Source organism: Cricetulus griseus, chromosome 4 (genome assembly GCF_003668045.3).
Source record: "Cricetulus griseus strain 17A/GY chromosome 4, alternate assembly CriGri-PICRH-1.0, whole genome shotgun sequence".
Classification (NCBI taxonomy): Eukaryota; Metazoa; Chordata; class Mammalia; order Rodentia; family Cricetidae; genus Cricetulus; species Cricetulus griseus.
Window position 1 is genome coordinate 178,609,114 of NC_048597.1, and position 12,126 is coordinate 178,621,239.

The following is a 12,126-nucleotide window of genomic DNA, read 5'->3' on the forward strand; positions in this document are numbered from 1 at the left end:
GACAGAGAGAGAGACAGAGACAGAGACACACAGAGAGAGTGTAAATAAATAAACCAGAATAATGTAAACAGGCACTTATTTAGCTCTTAGTTGCTGAGTGTTATGCTAATAGCAATGCTTTGCTGTGGTCTCCTATTGTCAGGCACTTTGGACACTTTGTTAGTGATCCACTCAACAGTTTATATGAGGTAGAGATTATCATCTCAATTTAAGGCAACAGATTAAGAGGGTGATTAAATAGTTTGAGATTAATAATTAATTTAAGCTAAGGAAAAAGTGTAGGACTTGGACTCCAGCATCAGCCAAGAGAACAAGATTGGAGAGATAAGACAGGTCCTGAAAGGGGAAAGAATGGAGGCAGAAAATGCCCAAAAGTGGCTGCACAGTCTTACCTCCTTTCTCCTAGGGAGTCCTTTGAGGTACGCAGATGTATTCTCACTTGTCAGAGAGGCTCAGAGAAGTGGGATTTCTTGCCTAAGGGCACTAAGATTTTCTTAGAAGGGTCCTCATGAGCTTGTGTGAGTTCTCCACTGATGAGAAAGGCATCATGGGAGTCTGAGGCATCATGAGTATTGCTCTAGTGCCAGCTCTTAGTTAAGATGCCCTGCTCACACTTGCCTTCTTGGATCAGGATTTCGTCAGAATACCAGAGGATCAGGGATGTGTTATTTTGGTTTTGTGGCTGTGTGTAGGCTGTTAAATAGTTAGTTCTTAAAGCTATGAAACAGTTTCAAGATGTTATTGCTAATTAGGCAGGGTTCTTTAGAGGAATAGAACCAATAGAATGAGCACACACACACACACACACACACACACACACACACACACACACACACACACACTATAGAAAACAGAAGGAGATTTAGAGTTGACATACATGTTAGGGGCTGGGTAGTGAAACAATGGAAACAATGGACATCTGCACTCTAGAGAAGCAGAGAGTTTGGTGCCTCAGCAGGTCCAGCCCAGCACTGAAGGCCTGAATGTTCCCAGAAGAGCTGCTGGAAGAAGGCCAAAGGAACTGGAGTGTGGTGTCCATGGAGGATGGAAGCAACTGCAGCTTGGACTTGCATTCTCAGGAAGTAGTAAAAGCAGGCAGGCAGCATGGCTTTTCCCTTGGACCCCTTTTTAAATCTAGGCTGCTATGGAAGGTGTCTCCCAACTCTGGGGGTGGGGAGGGTCTTCCCTTCAGTTAACCCTCCATCATAGGAGTTCATACAGAGTTCCATGTTGATATATACCTAACTAGCATTCAAATAAAGTTAATCTAGCAAACCTAGAGGTCCATATGATACGTTCCTTCAAGCACATATAATCCGAAAATCCAAAACAGTTCAAATGAACAGCATTAGTTTAAATATGTTTCACTGGAGTGGAGTTGTCACTAGCAACTAGACTGTGGCAACTATGCTGATGGCAAAACTTCAGGTTGCTAAGGGACAGTTTCAAAATAGGGTAAAGTCATGACTCACAGTAACAAAAGAATGAACATGGACCATGATATTATTACACTCACATTCATTAATTATGACTAAAACAGGAAGCTGTTGAGACTGGTCTAAAGAGTGAGATGCTAACCTTTATAAGTAATTTCATAAAGAAACATTAGGAGGTAGTTGCTAGGTTAAAGATTTATCTTTATTTTATATGTATATATTAATGTTTTGCCTGCATGTATGTCTGTGCACCATGTGTGTGTCCAGTTCTAGGATAGATAGGAAACTGGGTTAACCTCCTTTGTAGAGCAATAAATTATAACCTTTGGAATTATATTTTCTGTTAGGGATAAACAAGTTGCACTTTTAGTAGACTAAACTCTACAAGCTAAAATGTTAATTTTACTAAATCTGTTTTTTTAAAGATTCATTCATTTTTATTGTGTATTTGTGTGTACCTGCCTGTATGCCTGTATACCATGCATATGCAGTGCCTGCAGAGGCCAGAAGGTGTCAGATCCCCTAAAACTGTAGTTCCAGCTAGCTGTGAGTCAGCTTGTGGATGCTGGGGACTCGGTCCCAGTCCTCAGCCAGAGCAGTCAAGTGCTCTTAACCACTGGTGTAAATATAATAAACAGTGGGCCTGCTGGGCGTTGGTGGCGCACACCTTTAATCCCAGCACTCGGGAGGCAGAGGCAGGTGGATCTCTGTGAGTTTGAGGCCAGCCTGGTCTCCAGAGCGAGTGCCAGGATAGGCTCCAAAGCTACACAGAGAAACCCTGTCTCGAAAAAACAAAACAAAACAAAACAAAACAAAACAACAAAAAACAAAAACAAAAACATTGGGGCCAATTCAGAACAGTCCCTGGTTCAATCTTATGGAACCTGATCTAGACCCTCTAGGGTCCCAGAAAAGCATTCAAGAAATCTATGTTTTCACAACTATAATAATAGTAGTAGTAGTGGTGGTGAGAGTAATACATTGTTTGCCCTTTTCACAAGTTAACATTTTTCTTGGTAGCTCAAAAGAAATGTAGCTGAAATTTCTGTCACTTTTCACAAATTGAGAATGTAGTGCCACCAAATGGAAGATGCAGTAATTTTATTTTTCATGATAGGTACTAGGGGGTGGGGAGTGAGAAGGGACTGTTTCCCTTAAAGGCCTCGATAAATAAATAAATCTTTCCAAATATTCACTTCTGTAAAATGAGAAGTATATATTAAACATGTCTACAGCAGACTCAGTTGTGATAGATGTCTTGAAAGAAAGCACCTGTGCCATTGAGGCATGAACAGAATTAGCCATTTTTGACATTTATCTCTAATTTTTTTATTTAGTGGGTGGGGGGGAGAGCCATGCCACAGTACAGTGTGGAGGTCAGAGGACCACTCTCAGAAGTCCATTCTCCCCTTCCACCATGAGGGCTCAGGAGACCAAATTCAGGTTGTCAGGCTTGGCAGCAAGTACCTGTATCCACTAAGCCATCTGACAGGCTCTGAGACTCCTGCAAATTGTCTTATGGCTTCTGTTCTTATTCTGTGGTATGTGCCTGCACACAAACATACACACACTAACAGATATAAACATGTATGGTCAAAATGGGACATGAACTAGCGGGTTTAAGTGTAATTGAACATAAGACATTCAGTGAAATGTTTCCAGATTGTTGCTTGCATTGAGTGAAGTGCCATTTGTTGAAGTGTGGTGTGACATCAAAGAACAGCCACAATGATCTGAGAAGTCTACTAACCATGCTTCTTTTCACAGTTCCATATATACATGAGGTCGGTCACATTTTCTTCATATATGTCAACAAAAATTTGTCAATATATGCAGATATAAGAAACCCAGATACCTTCTGTTGAACTGAATATTAGCTCTGTAAAAAGTATAAAATATACTCTTCTCACTAGAGTGAAGGCAAGGGTGTAATGATTTTACTAGACCCAAGATAAATGATAAATGGATATATAAATGATAATAATAAAGAAATGTGGGAGCACTTCTCTGCCCTTGCGATTGGATCCCCTGACCCAAGAGAAAGAGCCAGAGAGAGAGAAAGAGAGAGAGAGAGATCATACCTCATGCTTTCCTCTTTCTGCTCCTTCCGCTTGAAGCCACACCCAAAGGGGTGTGGCTGCCGCTACACTAGAGTTTTCTTTTGGGAAAGAATCTTTTCTTCCTTTCTTTCTTTCTTTCTTTCTTTCTTTCTTTCTTTCTTTCTTTCTTTCTTTCTTTCTTTCTTTCTTTCTTCCTTCCTTCCTTCCTTCCTTCCTTCCTTCCTTCCTTCCTTCTTTCTATTTGTTTTTTTTTGTTTTGTTTTGTTTTTCTCTGTGGCTTTGGAGGCTGTCCTGGAACTAGCTCTTGTAGACCAGGCTAGTCTTGAACTCACAGAGATCCGCCTCTGCCTCCCGAGTGCTGGGACTAAAGGTATGCGCCATCACTGCCCAGCATAAGAAACTTTTTTTTAAAAATACCATTCATGTTAACAATGGTTTATTATTAATATCTGAAAACAAATTAGTTATCTTTGCCTCACTTTAAATTCTTTCCATTCCCTTTCTTTACATTTTTCTTTGCTTTCTTTTCTTTCCCTTTTGTTTTTCCCCTTTTTCACATCTGTTTTTGAGATGTATCCCAGGCTGGCCTTAAACTAGAAATATACCTAAGGATGACTCTGTATTACTGACCACCCTCTCTTCCTCCCAAATGCTGGGATTCCAGGTGTGTTCTACCACACCTGGTTTATTTGGTACTGTGGAAGGAACCCATGGTATTATGCATGCTAGGCAAGCACTCTGTCAGTTTGACTACATCTCTAGACCCTTAGCTTTAATTTCTAATATGGAAACACTCTTTGAAATTCTCAATTATTAAGATTACAAATGACTCCCAAGACCCAAAAAAGTCATCACTGGCCAGACCTTCATCTTCATATAACCTCAAAGGGACAGACTGCCTACCTGCTTGCACTTCTGTGCTTTCTTTTTGACACATGTGCCTGTGCAGATGTGAATGTGTGTGCATTAGGGTGCATATAGGTGTGTGGATACACATGCAAATATACATATATGTGTGTGTCTGTATGTGTGACCAGAGATCAATCTTAGATGCTGTTCCTCAGGCACCATATACCTTGTTTTTTGAGACAAGGATCTCTCACTAGGATCTGGTGCTTGCTAGTTAGGCTAGGATGGCTGACTGATGAAGTCCAAGGATCTGCCTGTCTCTGCTCTCCCACACTGGGATTACAAGCAATCGCCACCAGGCCTAGCTTTTACCTGGGTTCCGTGGTCCTCATGCTTGCATGGCAAGCACTTCTCTGACTAGGTTATCTCTGAGCCCATGTTTTAGATATTTTGTTTTTCTTAAGAGAGCTCTTCTGAATTAAACACATGTATATTCCACATGCTGTGTGATGACTTTTCATGTCCACCTTTTTTTTTTTTAGATTTTATTTTATTTTTTATTTTTATTTATTATGTATACAGTCTTCTGCCTGCACGCCAGCAGAGGGCACCAGATCTCATTCAAGGTGGTTGTGAGCCACCATGTGGTTGCTGGGAATTGAACTCAGGACCTCTGGAAGAACAGTCAGTGCTCTCAACCGCTGAGCCATCTCTCCGGCCCTCATGTCCACCTTTTGGTGTTTGTGACTAGGAAAGTTTTCTATATACATGCTTCATGTCCTTTGGCCTCTACTCGTTTACATATGAGATCACTTCTGTTTTCCCTCCCTTTAGCTTGTAACAATTCAAATAGCACTATTCACCCCCAAATTTACCTAAACATAATGACACTGCAAACACTGAACCCATGAGGTGACATTTAGTGGTATCTTGAAATATGCAACTGTTAGCTTTTTGTTGTTGTTAGTTCTAAAGATGGAACCCAGGCCTATAAAAGCTCCACCACTCACACACACATATGACAATGACTCTGAAAAGCCCACTCTGAGAGACCCAAGCTGAAACTGTTTCTGCACAGTGGCCAGATCCATGCAACGAATCAGAGAGGCTGTGAAAGCTTCTGTTGTCATCACTGTGTGCTTAGTGCCTTAAGTGCTATTCCTAGAAATCATCTGAAGACTTGTTCCTTTATTTCTATGTCCTGGGTCTAAGTTTGAAAGCTTTCCTCTCAGCTTCTTGGCTTACTGAGGGTCCACAGATGTCTTCAGCCATTTTTTTTTCCAATTAACATACACTGGCTGGACGTTGGTGGCTCACACCTTTAATCCCAGCACTGGGGTGACAGAGGCAGGTGGATCTCTGTGAGTTTGGGCCTAGCCTGGTCTACAGAATGAGTTCCAGGATAGGCTCCAAAGCAATACAGAGAAACCCTGTCTCAAAAAAACAAAAACAAAAACAAAAAAATACACACTGTGTTGGGCCCTCCAGCATATTTTGTTTGGTTCTCCCTGGCCATGTCTACTATCTATGTCTTATGTCTTACAAACCTTCCTTTCTCCCCTTAAAAGGTTGATCAAGGGTAGGGGGGACACTGCTGATAAAGTGCTTGCCGTGGAAACATGAGGACCTGGGTGAGAGCTGCAGTGGCTCACATGTGTAATCCCAGCTCTGGGGATGCAGGGACATGTGACATGTGGATACCTAGGGTTTACCTGCCAATCTAGCCTATTTGGTGAGCCTCACGTCAACAAGAGACCCTGTCTGAAAAAACAAGATGGATGGCTCCTGAGGAAGAATGTTGAAGGCTGCCCTCTGGCTTCACAATCACACATGGATCTGTACACACAGATTAGCGCGCGCGCACGCACACACACACACACACACACACACACACACACACACACACACACACAAACATACACAGTCAATCAGTATTTTCTCCCATAATCCCCATACCTCAGAAACAGATCACATCCTCTTTTTGCAGATGGCTCTCAGATGCTTAGCTCTAGCTTGGCCATTTACTATCCCTTCGACCCTGAGAGCCCCAGTGTCCCTGTCTATAAAATGGTCATCCCCCTCAGGCACTGTCTGCTGTGTGGAGCTACTGCAAAGCTCAAATTGGACAAACTATCCCGGGAATCACAAAGGACTAGCCAAATGCAAGCTGACAGTAGAGCAGACCTGGGCACATTTAATATTCTCTTCATGATCCTTCCATCAAGCTAGACAAGAGAGGCCTCAGGGCAACAGATCAACATATTGAAGATTTAGGAACATGAGTCTCACCCAGAGGGTATTTCCCCCCTGCTTTGCTTCTAATTGCAATACATTATTTCCAAGCACCCTGGTGCTTAATGATTTCCCCCAGTCTGTGAATGGAAATGGGAAACACTCAGCTTCTCAAACTGATGATGGTTGCTGCAAGCAACACAGAGTAACTAGGCTGATCTAGAAATAGAACTCTCTGCCTTGAATGACTATCTTTCTTCTTATAATGTAACCACATTACAGAGAAGTTGAAAACAAAAAATCACCCATAATCTACCTCTGAACACAACTCTGCATGCATTTGCCCAATATAGCCTAGTTATTATCTGTGAGCATAAACAGCAGGACTGCAATGAAAATGGACATATAATTTTGTATTCTGTAATTTTTCCCACTAACATAGCAAGCATTTCTGTGTAGATTCCATGTTTATCTCTGTGCATATGTGTGAGCACATGTGCACATGCATGTACGTGAGTGTATGTGCATATGGAGGTCAAAGGTCAATGATGGATGTCTTCCTCAATCATTCACCTTATTTTCCGAGATAGGGTCTCTGCCAACCCAGATCTCACCATGTGAGCTGGACTGGCTGGCCAACAAGCCTTAGAGATCCTCTTGTCTCGGACTCCACCAGTGCTGGGATTACAGATGCATACAGCCACATCCAGCTTTTTAGGTGGGTACTGGGGATCCAAAGTCAGCTCCTGCTTGCCTAGCAAGCACTTTACCATCTGGGCCCCCTTGCCTGTCCCTATCATTTTAATGTCAACATAGTATTCCATGAGTATAATTAGTCAAGATCCCTTTGGGTCAAGATTTAGGTTTTGCTATTGGTTTTTATCTTGGTGCTATGGGTATTGTTATTTCAATAGACCGATTTTTGTTGTTGTTTCTATTGTTTTTGAGACAGGGTCTCTTTCCATATCCCTGGATGTCCTGGAACTCACTATGTAGACCAGGCTCACCTTGAACTCAGAGATCTGTCAGCTTCTGCCTCAAAAGTGCTGGGATTAAAGACATGAACCACTATGTCTTGTTTGGGCAGACTTTTTTTTTAAGATTTATTTATTTATTATGTATACAGTGTTCTGTGTGCATGTGTCCCTGAAGGCCAGAAGAGGGCACCAGATCTCATTATGGATGGTTGTGAGTCACCATGTGGTTGCTGGGAATTGAACTCTGGAAGAGCAGCCAGTGCTCTTAACCTCTGAGCCATCTCTCCAGCCCATTTTAAAGGCAGTATTTTGCCTTTTAAGGTAAGATCTCCCCAGCACTTGGGAGGCAGAAGCAGGCAGATCTCTGTGAGTTCGAGGCCAGCCTGGTCTCCAGAGCGAGTGCCAGGACAGCCTCCAAAGCTACACAGAGAAACCCTGTCTCAAAAAAAAAAACAAAAAAAAGAAAAAAGAAAAAAGAAACCCTGTCTTGAAACGCCCCCCCCCAAAGTAAGATCTTAAAAATTAGATTAGCTCAAAGGGTATGGAAAATCTTCAGGTTTTTTGTTTGTTTGTTTGTTTGTTTGTTTTTCAAGACAGGGTTTCTCTATAAGTTTGGAGACTGTTCTGGAACTCTCTTTGAAGATCAGGCTGGCCTCGAACTTACAGAGATCTGCCTGCCTCTGCTTTCCGAGTGCTGGGATAAAAAGCGTGTGCCGCCACCACCCAGCAAATCTTCAGTTTTCTTGCAAGCATGTCTGTTGTTTTCCAAAAGAATCTCACAAATTATGTCAATAAGTATGTGTGAGATCACTGCAACCATCCCAGCAACATGGGATTTTTAATAAGATTTTACTAATATACCAAATAGAAATGCTTTTTAAAGATCTACTTTTATTTATGTGAGTGTGTGTGTGTGTGTGTGTGTGTGTGTGTGTGTGTGTGTGTGTGCCATCTGTGTGCGGGTGCTTACAGAAAACAGAGGCTAGAGTTACAGGCAGTTGTGAGCCACCTTATATGGATGCTGGGAACTGAAATCCAGTCCTTTGCAAGAACAAGTGTTCTTAACTGCTATCTTTTTTAGTGCTATTTTTATTTCCACAAATTAGAGAAATTTTCAGAGGCTACATTTTAGAGGATAAACATTTGGCACCAAGAAGAGAAGTTCTGGTAGCAAGTTGTATCTTAACCAGGCAGTGGGAAGCATGTTGGTACCCAGTCCCTTCTGAAAGCATGAGAACTGCCAGTCCAGCCTCCCCTTTCTCCTTCACATCCAGAACTGAAACACCCAGTAAAGTGGACTGTACTGAAGTAATTACATGCACTGTTGGAACTCACCAATAGACAGATGTAGAATTGTTGAACTTCTAAAGCAGCAACATAAGCTAATGGTCCAGAAGGGATGAGATTGGCAGCATGCAAGTTCCCATCTGATGACTGCCATCTACACTCAGGAAAGATTTCCAGGCAAACAGAATCTGGTGTGGTGTTTATAGCTTCTTAGAGGGAGCCAAGCCTCTTAGCTTTGCTATGTATATCAGCTCCCAAGGGAACTGGACTGGGAAAAGATCACTCCGGTTTTCTTGGTTTTAGGATGTTCATTTGCTTGAAAGAAGTGACATGAAACTTGTGAATCAGAATCTTGGAAACACTTTGAGGGATGCAGATGGCAGAAATGAGTATAATTTAGGAAGTGTAACAGAGGCTGCTGAGATGGCTCAGCAGGTTAAAAGTCAAGAACGATGACTTTATAGTTAGCAAAAGCCTTCCCATTCCGAAGGCTGCTACTTTGTCTGAATGATGGTGTCCTGTGCTTGCCTTATAGCTTTTTAGTTTCATGAGGTTCCACTTATTAATTGTTGTTCTTAGTAGTGTGTGTGCTAACAATGTTCTGTTCAGAAAGCCATTTTCTGTGCCAATGAATTCAAGATTATTCGCACTTTCTCTTCTACCAGATGAATGAGTGAATAAATAAAACTTTTTAAAAAAAGATTTATTTATTTATTATGTATACAATGTTCTGCCTGCATGTATGCTTGCAGGCCAGAAGAGGGCAGCAGATCTCATTACAAATGGTTGTGAGCCAACATGTGTTGCCGGAAATTGAACTCAGGACCTCTGGAAGAGCATCCAGTGCTCTTAACCTCTGAGCCATCTCTCCAGCTCCCTAACTTTTTAAAAGATCAGTTACATTTTCACTATTTCAAATATTGGTTCAGGTACTCTCTTTGTGTGTGTGTGTGTGTGTGTGTGTGTGTGTGTGTGTGTGTGTGTGTGTGTGTTGTTTTTCAAGATGGGTTTCTATGTGTAATTCTGGTTGTCCTGAAACTAGCTTGGTAGACCAGGTTGGTCTTGAACTTACAGAGATCTGCCTGCTTCTGTCTTCTTCTGATTCCTAGGATTAAAGGTGTACGCCATCACGGCAAGGTTTTAGGTGCCCTTAAGACAAGCAAAGAGAATGACAGACTTAATTGTGATCACTCTAAAGTCATATATAGAGAAATATACTATTAAAAGTAAATTGTTACACATGGCAATGCAAGCAGAGGTGGCTTAGTTTTAATAATTTTATTTATTTAATTATTTATGGTTTTCTTTTTTGTTTGTTTGGGTTTTTGTTTTGTTTTGTTTTTTGAGACAGGGTTTCTCTGTGTGGCTTTGGAGCCTGTCCTGGAACTCTCTCTGTAGACCAGGCTGGCCTTGAACTCACAGAGATCTGCCTGCCTCCGCCTCCCGAGTGCTGGGATTAAAGGCCTGCACCATCAACGCCCCAGCTATTTTAGCTTTTCAAAACAAGAGTTTCTCTGTGTAGCCCTGGTTGTTCTGGAACTATCTCTGTAGACCATTCTGGCCTTGAATCAGAGACTCTCACTCCTGAGTGCTGGGACTAAAGGCGTGTACCACCACCGCCCAGCTCATTTTATTTTTTAAATTATGTGTATTTTAAATGTGTGTTGGTATGCATACAGGAGTGCATTGCCTCCTAGATTACTAAGGGGGTTTGTGGTTCAGTTGGTAGAGTGTTTACCTAGTATGCAGGAGGCCCTGAGTTAATCCCCAGAGCCATATAGACTTGGCACGGTGCCATACACCTGCAATCCCATGACTTAGGACAAACAGATCAAAAGTTCAAGGTCATCTTCAGTTACATAACAAATTTGAGGCAAGTCTGGGTTACATGAGACCTATCTCAAAATAAAATAAAATAAAATAATGAATTTAAAAAAGGCTTCCTTGTTTCATTTAAATGACAGTATAAAACAATATTCCCGTGGTTTTTATTTTACACTCAGAAACTGACTCCAGGAAACTAAAGACCTTGCCCCAAGGTCACATGCCTCAGAAACAATCATAGATGTTACTCAGACAGTGTTGGCACCTGCCTTTAATCCCAGCACTTTTGAGTCTGAGGCAGGCGGCTCTCTGTGAGTTCAAGGCCAGCCTGGTCTACGAAGTGAATTCCAGACAGTCGGGGTTATTACACAGAGAAGTCCTGTCTCGAAATCCCCATCCCCCCAAAAAGTTACTGGAGTCCTTTTAGTCTACGGAGGAATCAGTTAACTTGTCCCCTAGGTGGGCCGACTCCTCTAGGCAAGACAAGAACCAGGTGAATGCAGACTGTGAACAGCAGGTGGCAGCAGTGTCCTTGGAGTTCCAGCCTGTGCCTCTCGGTCCTCGGAAAGCAAGGTCAATATGAACCATCGCAGGGGGCTTGAGTAACGTGTGACCTGTCCCCAGCACTGGGTGGCCATCCATTCCCCTGCAGCAGATCCCCGAGGGATGAGTCTGGGAAAGGAGAGTCAGCTGAAGGGACGGCTGGGTGGTTAAAAGCTTGGCTTTTGAGGCTCGTGGTCCCCTGCACCTACGTCAGGAGGTTCACAACTGTCACTCCAGCTTCAGGGGATCCTATGTCTCTGACCTCCAAGAGTATACATATACGACCCACACACATGCACATAATTAGAATAAATTTTTCCAAAAAGATTCAACTTCTACATTTCTACAACGGAAAAGCTCCTGCCTAGAAGGCTGGGATCCTGGCGAGGGCTTCCGTTTCTATCATTCATTCTACCCTCCCACTGCATTGTGAGATTCAAATATCATGCCAATGTAATGGAGTGATAGAGAATAACTTAGGTTGTGGTGGAGGGGGAAGAGAGATTTGCATGAGCCTTGAAGCTGGACAGACTGGAAATCGGATTCAGTTGGAGTACTTGTGCAAATTACTTAATAGCCCAGTTTGACTGTAAAATGGTGCTAGTATAAGTTATCATGTAGATTATGAGATTTTTTTAAAAAAACCAGAAAGGCCATCTGATAATTATTTGGAAGATGCCTTAAGACCTTTAAAATGTAGAGAGCTGAAAAAAATGATGCTGCGGTTAAGAACATTGGCTGTCATTCCAGATGATGGGGGTTACATTCCTGACCTCCACACATGTGATGGTGGCATGGCTCCCAAATTAAATAGATAAGTAAATAAAGTAATAAATAATGAAGTAATTAAAAATATATAAAGAAAGAATTCAGAAGCAGTCAAAATAATTTTAGATGAGGGCTAGAAATAGTTTCATG